Genomic DNA, 10,401 nt, shown 5'->3' with positions numbered 1-10,401 from the left:
GTGCACTGGGACAACCCAGAGGGATGGTACAGGGAGGGAGGAGGGAAGGGGGTTCAGGATGGGGAACACATGTACACCCGTGGTGGATTCATTTTGATGTATGGCAAAACCAATACAATATTGTAAAGTAATTAGCCTCCAATTAAAATAAATTTAAATTAAAAAAAAACCATTAAAATAAATAAATAAAGGGGTCAAAGACCTTAAGAGACACCTCACCCAAGAAGATACACAGATGGCAAATAAGCATATGAAAACATGCTCTGCATCATATGTTATCAGGGAAATGCGAATTACAAGAACAGTGAATAGCATTACATACTTATTTAAAAGGCCAAGATGTGAAACAGCATCATCAAATGCCAGTGAGGACGTGGAGCAACAGGAACTCTGATGCATTGTTGGTGGGAATGCAAAATGGTCCAGCTACTTTGGAAGACAGTCTGGTGGTTTCTTTTCTTTAATATTTTATTTATTTATGTATTTATTTGGCTGCACCAGGTCTTAGCTGCAGCCTGTGGGATCTAGATCCCCGACCAGGGATGGAACCCAGGCCCCCTGCATTGGGAGCGTGGAGTCAGCCGCTGGGCCACCAGGGAAGTCCTAGTCTGGCAGTTTCTTACAAAACTAAACACATTCTTACCATAGGATCCAGCAAGCTCACTCCTTGGTGTTTACCCAAAGGAGTTGAACACTTTGGTCCCCGCAAAATACCTGCACGTGGATGTTTACAGTAGCTTTATTCATAAGCGGTGGTACATCCGGACAACAGAATATTATTCAACACTGAAAAGAAATGAGCTATCAAACCATGAAAAGGATGGAGAAATCTTAAACACACATTATTAGGTGGAAAGAGCCAGTGTGGAAAAGCTATGTACTTTCCACACATGTGGTGAGATGAGTCTAACTGTATGACATTTTAGAAAAATCAACAGTAGAGTCACAGTAAGAAGATCAGTGGTCTCCAGGGGTTGGGGTTGTGGTCGGGGGCTAATAATCAATAGGAGGAGCACAGGGGGGTTGGGGGAGGGGCAGCAAAGCACTGTGTGATACCTAATGATGGATCCATGTCATGATATTACTACTATGTCCAAACCCACAACATGTACGCCACCAGATGAGCCTTGACATAGACTTCAGGTGATTTAGGATGTGTCAGGATAAGTTCATCACACGTACCACTCGGGGGGAATGTTGATCATGGGAAAGGCTCTGGGAGGAGGTGGGGGCGGAAGGTATATGAGAAATCCCTGTACCTCCTCTCAACCTTGCTTTGAACCTAAAACTGCCTTTTTTGTCCTATTTAGCTTATTTATTTATTTTGCTGCACGGCTCTTAGCTGTCGCACGCAGGAGGTTTACTTATGGTATGTGAACTAGGTTCAGCATTCAGGATCTGGTTTCTCACCCAGGGATCAAACCCAGGCCTGCTGCATTGGGAGCATGGAGTCTTACCCACTGGACCACCAGGGAAGTCCCTAAAACTGTTCTTAAAAAAAAAAAAAAAATCTTACATTGGAGTCAAGGAACCTCCTGAAATAGATCTAGATGTATGTTACTAGGGAAAAGGCTAAAGGCTCTGTGCCAAGCCCCCCACTCCCATTAAATTATAAAATATTAGCAGTCTGGATTGGTGGCTCTCAAACTACAACATGTATCAGAATCACCCAGCGAGCATGTTAAAATTCGAGATTTTCAGCAGCCTTGCCCACCCCACCTCCAGCAAAGTCTGATTCAGGGAAGTTGGGGTGTACCCTGAATCTTTTACTATTAAGTCTCCCAGCAGCGGCCAGCGATGCAGGTTCAAGAACCACAGTTTAAGAAACATGGACCCAAAGGATCTCTGCAAAGATCTTGACATAAGGAGTCTTGCAGGATCTTTTCCAGCGCTGACCAAGCAGCGCCCCCAGCAGACAAGGGAGAAGACCAGACACTGGAGCCCCATTGTTGGGTGGCTGCGGGGGGGGGCGGTGAGCTGCACGGACCGCTGCGCTGTGGGCCAGGAGCCTCTAGATGGCAGTGCTCAGCCAGAAACAGAGCCCCCGGTTGGTCTGGGGCCCTGCCCAGGGGGAAGGCGCCGGGGCCGCCCCCCACAACCTTCCCCAACTGGTTCACAGAGGGTGCGCCAGGCAAGGAACCTTGGGAACACACACATGTGCAACTGAGGCAGGAATGAATGCTCATTTGGGCATTTGACATTATCAATAATGATAGTAGCTCACATCAGCTGCCAGGCACTGTTCTAGCCAAATTAAGATCACGCTGTGTGTATTTCCTAATATATTATGAGCATTTCCTCATTTCTTGAAATAGTGTTCAAGAGCACGCTTTATAAAGGCTTCATAATTTTCTACCTAATTTAACTAATAAGATGCATTTAATCAATGCCCTATCAACTGGGTTTTTATGTTATTTCTTGGTGTCTTCTATTCCAAGTAATACTATACTTGATACTGTTGCCTAAGAAGGAGTTGCCACAATTCTGATTATTTCCCTCTTGGGGTAAATGTTTAGAAGTAGAATTACAGGATCAAAATCTAGGGCCATTTGTAAAGATCTTGATATATATGGCAAACTTATTTTTTGGAATATTGGAAGTTTGCCCTCAGGAGCAGCATGTATGAACATACATCAGCCTGGATTTCCCAGCACTGAGTAGTATCCACTTATCTTTCCAAAACTGTATACAAGGATATTCCCTGGCAGTCCAGTGGTTAGGACTCCATGGTCTCACTGCTAAGGGTCTGGGTTTGATCCCTGGTCAGGGAACTAAAATTCCACAAGCCAAACAGCACGGCCAGGGGCAAGGGGGAAAAAACTGTACACAAAGCACAGTATCTCTTTTTAAAATGTGAATTTCACAAAGTAGGGTTGAACTTCCTATTCATATATTGATTGGTCATTTGTATTTCTGCCTCTGAATTCTCTGTTCATATCTTTTCATTTTTCCTTTCTAGTGTATTACTCATCACAGTCCCATTTTCCTTTCAATTTTGTTTATATTGGTGATGAACAAAAGTTTAAATTTATGCTATAATCAATCTTTTATTTTTAATAAAAATATTACCCATTTTTATGCTTGTAAGGTTAAATATTCATGAATACTTTCCTTGTTTTACATTTAACTTTCTAAACTTATTAAATATTAGCTACTTATTCAAATATTTTTAATTTTTTTTAATATTTATTTGACTGTACCAGGTCTTAGTTGCAGCATGTAGTTTTCTGACCAGGGAATGAATGTGGACCCTCTACATTGGGAACATGGAGTCTTAGCCACTGGAGCACCAAGGAAGTCCCTCAAATGTTTTTAATATTTATTGTTACTTTTATTTTCATTTATTTGGCTGTACTGGGTCTTAGTTGCAGCATGTGAGACCTTTAGTTCTGGCATGTGGCTCTAGTTCCCTGCTGTGGTTGTTCAGTCGCTCAGTCGTGTGTGACATTTTGCAATGAATGGACTGCAGCACGCCAGGCCTCCCTGTCCATCACCAACTCCTGGAGCTTGCTCAGACTCAAATCCATTGAGTCAGTGATGCCATCCAACCATCTCATCCTCTGTTGTCCCCTTCTCCTCCCGCCTTCAATCTTTCCCAGCATCAGGGTCTTTTCCAATGAGTCAGTTCTTCGCATCAGCTGGCCAAAGTATTGGAGCTTCAGTTTCAGCATCAGTCCTTCCAATGAATATCTAGGATTGAATTCCTTTAGGATTGATTGGTTTGATCTCCTTGCAGACCAAGGGATTTTCAAGAGTCCTCTCCAACACCACAGTTCACAAGGGTCAATTCTTTGGCGCTCAGCTTTATGATCCAACTCTCATATCCACGGGTTTCCCTTGTGGCTCAGCTGGTAAAGAATCCACCTGCGATGCCAGAGACCTCGGTTTGATCCCTGGGTTGGGAAGATTCCCTGGAGAAGGGAAAGGCTAGGCACTCTAGTATTCTGGCCTGGAGAATTCCATGGACAATATACTCCATGGGGTCACAAAGAAACAGACATGACTGAGTGACTTTCACTTTTCTCACATCCGTAAATGACTACTGGACTACTAGACCCTGACCAGGGATCAAACCTGGGCCCCTTCATTGGGAGCTCAGAGTCAGCCACTGGACCACCAGCGAAGTTTCTACATTTAACTTTTTAACATCTCAATATACCTGGGAGCACGAAATGATGGGCTAACAAATTTTCCCCCAAACATTCAGCTTTCCCCATACCACTTATTGACTAACCCATCCCTTCCATCATTTTTGTGCTATTTTCTAATAGAATATCATGTATATTTTCTGGAGTATCTATCCTATTTCATTGTTCATGCCAATACCTAGCTTTTAATTATTACTATTTTATACGTTTTAAAGTCTTTTATTTCCAAATTTCCTTAGCTAATCTCAGCTGGGAATTCTTTCAGCTGAACTAAAATACTTCTGATCCATTTCCAAAAATCCCTTTGGACTTTTAATAAAACTATAAATTCAACTTTGAATGGTAAATTCAAAATTAATTTGGAAGGCGTTCCCTGATGGCCTAATGATTAGGATTTGGGGCATTCACTGCTCTGGCCCAGGTTCAATCCCTGGGAACTGGGATCTCACATGCCCCCCAAAAAAAAGTTAACTTGGAAAGATTCAACACTCAACTGTGAAGACAATATGGGGAAATGGGTGCTTGCGGACACTGTTGGAGGCAGTATAAACTGGTCTTTCAGAAAGAGGATTTGAATGTCTCCCAAATGGCACCCCACTCCAGTATTCTTGCCTGGAGAATCCCATGGATGGAGGAGCCTGGTGGGCTACAGTCCACGGGGTCACAAAGAGTTGGACATGACTGAGCAACTTCACTTTCTTTATCAAACTCTTAAAAGTATCTGCGCTTTGACCCAGACCTTCTATGTCTTGGTATCTAGAAATTTCACACATATGCACAAAACGTTCACTGCAACACTTTCTGCAATAGACTACAGGAGATAAACTATATGATATCATAGAGATTGGTTAATAAATTATGGGATGGCCAAACTCTGAAATACTACTAGCAGCAGGCTGGTCTGCATATACAGAGGAGGTTCTTGATTTAACGTGAAGAAAAGCAAACTGCTAAACAAATGCCTACAGTAGAATTCCATTTATTATTCTTTATAATAATATAAATATATAAAAATACATAATGATAGGAAATAGTCTAGAGCAGGGGTCAGCCTTCTGTCAAGCACTAGACAGTAAATATTTTGGGCTTTGTGAACCACAAGGTCACAACTATTCAACTCTGCAAATGTAGCCCTAGACTGAAAGTATGTAAACAAACAAGTACAAATAAAACTTTATTCACAAAACCAGGCAGGGGACAGAATTTGGCCCTCAGATTCTAGGCTATGGTTTGCCGAATCGTGGTTCAGAAAGATAGGTACCAAAATGATGTTAAAAATCATTGCTTCTGTGGTTAAAGTGAGAGGAGGTGGAGGGGAATCCTTAGGGGAAAAGAGGAGGATTGTGAGATCTGACAGCAGATTCCCCAGGCCCAAATCCTGACTCCAAGGTTGCTGGGCCCATTCATCAGCACCTACTCAGCATCAGGAATCCCCAGGACAAATCCTGCCCTGGGGGTTTGAGGGACCAAGGGGGCTATTAGCCCTATTATGGGTGAGGACCCTTCCATATTATATTTATCCACGCTACCATATTAAATAAACTAAATGGCAAATGCTATTATAAGAACTTTATGATGTTAACTCATTAATATCTGTATTAATTTTTGCAGAAACTAACACCTGTGGCTGGTGATTTGTTCTGTAAATGATATTGATAATAATATTCGGGTAACAAAGGAAAAAAATATATATTGGCAGCGATAAAATATCCGCCTGCCAATTCGGAAGACTTGGGTTCCATTCCTGGAAGATCCCCTGAAGGAGGGAAGATTCTCTGGAGTAGGAAATGGCAACCCACTCCAGTATTCTTGCCTGGAGAATCCCATGGGTAGAAGAGCCTGGCGGGCTGCGTCCATGAGGCTGCAAAGAGTCGGACACAATTCAGTGACTAAGCACACACACACACACACACACACACACACACACACACACGACAAAAGACATATTAATACGCCTCTGGTCAATAATGTGTTAAGTCATTAAATTTACTTAAGCTTAGTAACGGCAACTCATCCACGCAGTAGATGAGGAAACTGAGGCACAGAACAGTTAAGTGGGTTTGCTCAAGGTCACACAGCTCATCAGTGATGGAGCCAGGTTATTTGAATCCACGCAGCCTGTGTCCAGAGATTGCACATCAGCATTTTTTTTTTTTAGTCCTGCTGTGTTGTTCTGTTTCTTTAAATAGTGTGCCAGCCATTCTAATAAAGAATTCCATTTATGCTAAAGAAAAGGCATGATTGAGGGGGAAAGAAGCTATTCTCTCTCTTTATGCTGAGACCATGAAACATCATCATTTAACTGGAGTGAATAAAAAGCAAAATTAAACACTTAAAATGATACCAAATGACACACTCCCGACTGGATCACAAGTTTCAGCGAAAGGAGGATTTGATCCAGTAAAGTCACACAGCGAGAGAGCCTGGATTTTAGAGAGATGAAATTCCAAGTTTGAGTCCCAGCTGGGGATCCTCAGACAAGACACTCAACCTCTCTGAGCAGCAGCTTCTCCACCGATCAACAGGCACATAGGCATGCCTCAGGGGTTGCAATAAACTTACAATGGAATATGTGCATGTAAAGTACCCAAGATGGCATCACCGACTCGATGGACATGAGTTTCAGCAAGCTCCGGGAGTTGGTGATGGACAGGGAAGCCTGGTGTGCTGCAGTCCATGGGATCACAAAGAGTTGGACACAACTAAGCTACTGAATTGAACTGAACTGAGAGGGTTATCAGCACCACTGGCCGTCCATCTCCCTGAGGGCATAGCACAAATTCCTGCAGGATTGGCGGATTTCCTATTTGTTTTGGCGCATCCTCCTGCAGGCCGAGAAGCCCAAGCCTGCTCTGCCCACAGCCACGGGTCGTCTCCTGCCAAAGGCTAATGGAAAGATTACAGCCACAACTGGATTCTAGGAAGGACTTCAGAGGCAAAGCCCTGGAGGGCAGACCCGAGGCACCTTCAGTACCCTGGTGCAGCCTGGGGATGGGAGGGAATCTGGGGGTGTCGGGGGTCCAGGAACAGGAACTAAACCCTGAGAATAACTAACTGCAAGTTATGGTTCATAGATTCCTGAGTATCCCAAGCCAGGACCTCAAATCCTGGGCCAGTGAGAGGACCCATTTTAGAGGTAGGCAACGTGAGGCCCAGGCTTCCCTGATAGCTCAGTTGGTAAAGAAGCCGCCTGCAATGCAGAAGACCCCGGTTTCATTCCTGGGTTGGGAAGATCCGCTGGCGAAGAGATAGGCTACCCACTCCAGTATTCTTGGGCTTCCCTTGTGGTTCAGCTGGTAGAGAATCTGCCTGCAATGTGGGAAACCTGGGTTCAATCCCTGGGTTGGGAAGATCCCCTGGAGAAGGGAAATGCTACCCACTCCAGTATTCTGGCCTGGAGAATTCCATGGACAGTATAGTCCATGGGGTTGCAAAGAGTCAGACACAGTTGAGCGACTTTAACACACGAGGTGAGGCCCAGTAGGCTAGATGGCAGTTCCTGAAGGAGCCTGGAAAGATATCCAACCGTTCTCCCAGAGGCCCTGACTCAAGGGAGGCCAAAGCCAGCCCCACCCACAAAAGGTGCTCAGTTGGGCCAACAGTGTGTGTTGAACTTAAGCTTTCTTAACCAGCTGTGCCCTCTACAATTCACCTTCGCCCTGGGGATGTCAGCATCACTCACAGATCTGATCTGAATGGACCACCCCCAACAAACAGGACTTCCTGGAACTTTCGCAGTAAGTCTAGGCTCCTGTGACCCAGTTTGACAACGAAGGCCTAGACCAAGCAGCAAATTCAACAGAATTATTTAGGGGGTGGGTTAGGTCCAGAATGGTCCAGCAATGGGGTTGGGCACTGGAAGCGGTGCAGGGTGGGAGGGCATAGAGAGGTCCTTAGGGGAATGGAAAAGGACTGTGCCATCTGGCGACAGACTCTGTGGACTCAAACCCTGACGCCAGGGTTGCTGGAACCATTCATCAAGCACCCACTCAGCACCGGGAATCACCTGGACAAACCCTGCCCTAGGAGGACTGTCCCTTTAAGGCTCTGGTGGGCAGGCCCAGCCGTTTCCATGGAGCTGAGTCTAGGCTGTTTCTCAAGCCTTCCCCACTCCAGGCCCAGACAGGAAGTGAGTCCCCACAGGAGAATGAGGGGCGCCCAGCCTTAGCGGGATACTCAAGGCAGCCGAGGTCCCCCCCCAACAAACCCATGCGGGTGAGGCCTTTGCGGGGTGCCTGGCTTTACCAGCGCGGAAACACGGTTTCAGCATCTGCTCACATCAGTGAATGCTGCGCGCCTGAGGGCAGTTCTCAAACCCAATCCAAGTTCAGCCAACTGACCAGGTCATTCAGGTCACACTGGCATCTTTCAATCCCCGACCAGGCCCCCAACCCCAGGAGGTAGTTAACCAGTGTCACCCCTACTTTGCATGAGGAAACTGAGGCTCAAGTCAAAAAACCTATCCAAGCTCCCAATTCTCTCGAATTTGAACCCAAGCTCTAGCTCGACAGGGAATGCTCACAAGCATAATATCTTCTAGACAAGGCAGAGGTAGACAGATACGTGTTCAGATCCTGGTTTGGGCACCCCCTTAACCTTTCGGTGCCTCTGTCTTCTCATCTGTAAAATGGGCATCCCTTCAGCCCATCACGATGTGTTTACCCAATGTCCACTCAGTGACAGGCCCAAGGAGCGTGAACACAAGTGGCCTCCAGGAAACGCAGGAGTTTCCCATGCAAAAGTAAAGCCGTAAATAAAATCGCGATAGGATGAGAAACAAGGAGCAGAGAGCATGACTGGGGAAGGGGGAGGTCCATGAGAGGACATGGAAGACGAACCCCAAAAAGAATAACGGGAGAGCTTTCTCAAAGAGGGGGTGAACCCCTCAGCACTGGCAACTGCCGAGAACCCAGCACGGTGGGGGCGGTGGACAGCATAACAGCCTCAGGCCCTGGTCCTCCCCAGCCTATTAGGGCCAGCCCCGCACCCAGGGCCTGGAAGTAACTCCCATGGCCTCCAAGCGCCCCGACCCCCGCGGGCCACCTACCAAGGGCAGGACATCTGGAAGAGAGCCCCTGGTGCGGGGTTACTGGCAGCCACCAGGTGAGCCGACTTAAACAGGGTTTCAATGAGCGGCTTCATCTTCTGACGTTGGGGTCCCACGGTGAGGGGCGTCTCCGGTGGCCCCGCTGGACCCACCAGCTGGGCTCTGCTCCTCCTGGGCTGAAGCCGAGAGCGTGAGACCCCGGGCACAGCCGGCCCTTCCCCTTCCGGGCGGGCCCCTGGTCCTGGTGCCACTTGCCGCCGACCGGAGACCTCCTGCTCCCCCAGAGAGCCCTCCTGCAGCCTGGGGGGCCTCAGTGCCCAACCTTTCACCACTTAACACCCTCAGGACGGCCACCTCCTCTCTGGAAAAATGGATCCAGTCTTTCCTGTAGCTCCAGGGCCAGGATGAAGAACTCGGTGCTCACCCTAAGGCGAGTACCCTTCCGAACGAGACATCACCTCTCTCATCCTCAAGAACACTCTTCTTTACAGACGGGGAGAGCAAAGCAGGGTGGCCATCGCTTGCCCGGTGGGTGGCTGACTGTCCCCACAGAGCTCCATGCCCTCTGAGCACAGCAGCGCAGTCACAAAGTCAGACACCCAAGCCTCACTCCCTTCCAGAAAATGGAGCTGACAGACCTGCCCCACGAGCTCGCAGGTGTTCTCACCCTCTCAACAATGTTCATTACTAAATACAAGGTACACATGTGAACAGGCTGGCAAGCGAAGAGTTCCATTATTTTATCTGAAAATAGTGCAGTTAAGAGTGTTAAGTAACCCTTTTTGTATAGTTTTTCAGGAATACATTTATCAAGATCAAACCAGTTCAGTTCTCGAGGAAATCAACCCTGAATATTTACTGGAAGGACTGATGCTGAAGCTGAAGCTCCAATCCTTTGGCTACCTGATTCAAAGAGTTGACTCATTGGAAAAGATCCTGATACTGGCAAAGACTGAAGGCAGGAGGAGAAGGGGGTGACAGAGGATGAGATGGTTGGGTGGCATCACCGACTCAATGGAGTTTTCGACAAACTCCAGGATACAGTCAAGGACAGGGAAGCCTGGTATGCTGCAGTCCACGGGGGCACAGAGGCATACACTACTTAGCAATTGAGTAACAAATGTACCACCCCAGCCTTACCTTCTGCTCCTTCTAACAGGATTCCAAGCTGAGTGATCGCAATGGTCAGTGTGCCCCAGGACCAAG

The sequence above is a fragment of the Oryx dammah genome, unplaced genomic scaffold, assembly GCF_014754425.2.
Source record: "Oryx dammah isolate SB20612 unplaced genomic scaffold, SCBI_Odam_1.1 HiC_scaffold_2, whole genome shotgun sequence".
In the NCBI taxonomy this organism is placed as follows: domain Eukaryota; kingdom Metazoa; phylum Chordata; class Mammalia; order Artiodactyla; family Bovidae; genus Oryx; species Oryx dammah.
The sequence above is the reverse complement of the archived record's forward strand: the minus strand, read 5'-3'. Positions refer to the sequence as shown.